Below are 3,785 nucleotides of genomic sequence, written 5' to 3' on the forward strand. Positions count from 1 at the left end.
GGGAGAGGCCACAACAGTGAGAGGCCCGCGTAACGCAAAAAAAAAAAAAAAAAAAAAAGACTTGTGGGCGGCACGCAGGAGGCTCATCCGCCACCGTGGAACGGATTTCTTACCTGCCTCACTGCAGGTCAGCGACAGTATTGATGTGATTGGAGTAGTTCAATTAGCAGAGCAAACAGATTCCTAGACTGGTGAAAAGGAGACACCATTTTGTCCTTGACCTAGAGAATTACCTAGGCAACCAGAACTTCAGTTTCTGTCTCCTAAATGAGACTGTTAAGTGGTGCACTATCCAAATGAGTGAGTCTGAAACCCAGCTGAGCCTGATACAGTTTGGGACCCACAGCTTCAAACAATAAAGATTTCAGGGCGCTTTGGTAAACAGGTACATTTCATTTGGGCCCCTCCCCCTAAAACAGGGGATGAAAAACATTGTGAGAGTCAAGCAAAAGGTACAATATCTCAGTAAATGAATGTTAGAAATTTAGGAAAAGTATAATATTGCTGTAATAAATAATGCTTGATGACAAAAATATTGGGTTATTTTACAGTACTGCTCAAATGGGGAGAAAGCACTAATTAAAACACTTTATTTTTACTCTTCTGTAGCAAGCAGTATTCTCTGGTTGCAAACATAAGAAGCGAACTCTATAATTTAAGGAGAGAATTAAAATTGTGGAAAGTCACGGGGGTGGCTCGTAGGAATGAAGGGTAAGGTGATAAGGAAGCCGTTAGAGACATGAAACATTTAACTCTGGGGACCTGGGTAGCAGGAACCAGCAGATGTCTCTCCTGGGGGGCAGGTGAGAAAAATGAGTTCCTTATCAAGTCGAGTTACAGCTTTTATAAATGATGTTCAGGGAGGGATGAGCCTGCATGAAAAAAGTGATGTTTCAGCAGAGGAAAGCACGGACTTTAGAACTACAAGCAGAGCCCATCAATATGCATATACTTCAGTTCTTTAGTTAGCGTGGATCCCTTGATGCATTACACTCTTTTAAAACTGGAAACAGCCGAACAAATACTCTATATAAAGAACATACCTGCGGGCTTCCCTGGTGGCGCGGTGGTTGAGAGTCCGCCTGCCGATGCAGGGGACACGGGTTCGTGCCCCGGTTCGGGAGGATCCCACATGCCGCGGAGCGGCTGGGCCCGTGGGCCATGGCCGCTGAGCCTGCGCGTCTGGAGCCCGTGATCCGCAACGGGAGAGGCCACGGCAGTGAGAGGCCCACGTACCGCAAGGAAAAAAAAAAAAAAAAAAAAGAACATACCTGGGCTTCCCTGGTGGCGCAGCAGTTGAGAGTCCGCCTGCCAATGCAGGGGACACGGGTTCTGTGCCCCGGTCCGCGAAGATTCCACATGCCGCGCTTGGGCCCGTGAGCCATGGCCGCTGAGCCTGCGCGTCCGGAGCCTGTGCTCCGCAACGGAGAGAGGCCCGCGTACCACAAAAAAAAAAAAAAAAAGAACATACCTTAAAGGAAGACAGCATGAGGAATAATAACAATAATATTTTAAACCTGGCTGTGCTATCTTGCCCTCCATCAAAGTAACACCCCAAGACAAGTTAAGTTGTACAATGAGAAACTTACTAGGGCTGACAGGCCACAAGAGGTCATTGGGGTAAAAAAAAAAAAAGGGAAGTAAAAGGAGATTCACCTTCTGAGTAGAAAAATAAAACTTGATTTGGGAAGAGTTTAAAATGAAACTGAAAATTAGTTCTTTTCAATGTGAGTCAAATTTTCTTACAATACATAGCCTAATTTATAGGACCATGTACAATACCCAGCCCCAATCAATGGATAACTATACTTCACTGTTATTTAGTTCAACCAAATTTTCGGTATTTTGATGAGAATTTAGTGTTAATTGTCACAGAATTAAATTCATAAATCTTGGTGATGTAATGATAGAGCTTATAGGAGTGATTGCATAAGAGGATGTATGTTGTTTTCATAATACTACAGTAGAGCAGGGAGAGCAGTTTTCATTTTTCGGATCTGGTGCTCAATCTTTCTATGTAGCTTTAGGCAAATGTTTTAATCTTTTTAATCCTAAATCTCACCATATGAAAAGAGGCTAGTAACTAATTACCAGCCCTGCCTATCTCACAGGATTGTGAAGTACATCAGGCAAAGTGATTGGTGGTAAAATCAATTTGCAAATTCTATAGCCTCATATATATATATATGTTAATTAAATTTATGTTGACATATTTAATAATAAACTTCAGGAAAAATTGCAAGGCTTTAGCTTTCTTGACTAGAGGGCATAAAAACAATATTAATAGAATTCATGTTCATCACACCATCTGGAGCAATATTTTGCAAACCAACCCAACTTTTTTAAAGAGTTAACTTCAATGTGCTAAGCTTATACTGGCAACCTTAAAAGGAAGTAACTTATGTCTGTAATGTATGTATCTCTATAAACTATTTATTTTTTTAAGACCATATGAAACAGCACTAAAAAAAGCTGCAGTTGCTACACCACCTTTGATATGACATAGAGTGAGCATAATTAATATTGCATACACATATAATCTCAAAATAGTGGATCGTGAGCTCACTGCTTATAATTGTTCTGAAAATGACAGGGTATGTTTCCTTTAGGCTAAACCACCAAGAAATTTTTTAATTGACCTTTAATAGAAATCTTACTGTATTTTTAGTCTAGAGAAAACAGAGTCTGTGGGAACCACCTTCTTCTACCCATGTCTTGGCAGTGGGAACTAGTATTCCAGATCAAGACTATTTACTGATCTCCATGGCAACGATATGCTTTATCTTGGATAAATCCGCATATCATAAGGACCCAGGGGTTCTTTAATATGGTATCTTAACCTTTAATATGGTATCTTAGCAATCTTGATGTGAAATATAAATGCTTTAACTAGAAAAATAATTTTATAGACTGTTTCTGTAACACTAGAAAGTCTTATATAGCCTCTTCGTCAGATTTTCATTTTTGGAATAAACCATCACTTTTGAGTAAAGACAGTTTGAAGTAAAGACCTTTCAAAAAGTGATTGAGTTAAAGTTGTGCCTTTTAATTTGTTACTTGGCAGAGTATTAAATGGAGCGTAGCATTGCTGGGACTGGGGCTTAAATGACGTCCTACATACCATGTGTAGCAACACTCCGCGGGGACATCACCCAGGTGCACGAGTTGCCTAGGTTTAGCGATCATTACCCTCTTGTCTCCCAGGTTTGCAACAAGAAATTAAATCCCTAAAAACTTCATCTACAGGGAGGCTTGCTAGATCTGCTAAAGCATTCTGGCTAAGATTCCAAATAACAACACAAGAAGATGGAGTTATGCCCATAAAACGCTTTAGGGTCCTCAACAGAAAAATGCTGTATGAATACCAACTAGTGGTATTATTATTTTGTCTCATGGTCAGACCTGATGCTTTTTAAGCCTATAGGATCACACACACACATTTTAACAAAATGTGTGTTACACAGAATGTACTTCCATACAACTACATTATAATTTTTTGTTTGAGAGAATGTGGGCGGTGATACAGATATTCTTCTTCCTTTTGACAGCTTCCCCTCTGATATTTCAAATGCATTAACATTCAGCAGGTGAAACTCAAATACTTTTTATACTTCAGAACCATTCTTTTTTAAGATTGCAAGTGATTTTTAAATCAAGGTCAAATGAACTGCAACTAGATGTATCATTCATTGATTTTTTTTAGTAGAGATTTAACATTTCTATGCATTTTAACACCCTCTCTTGGTAATGAAAGCATTGGGAGCCAGCTCTCTAGGTTATCTCTT

The sequence above is a fragment of the Hyperoodon ampullatus genome, assembly GCF_949752795.1.
Source record: "Hyperoodon ampullatus genome assembly, chromosome: 15".
Classification (NCBI taxonomy): Eukaryota; Metazoa; Chordata; class Mammalia; order Artiodactyla; family Ziphiidae; genus Hyperoodon; species Hyperoodon ampullatus.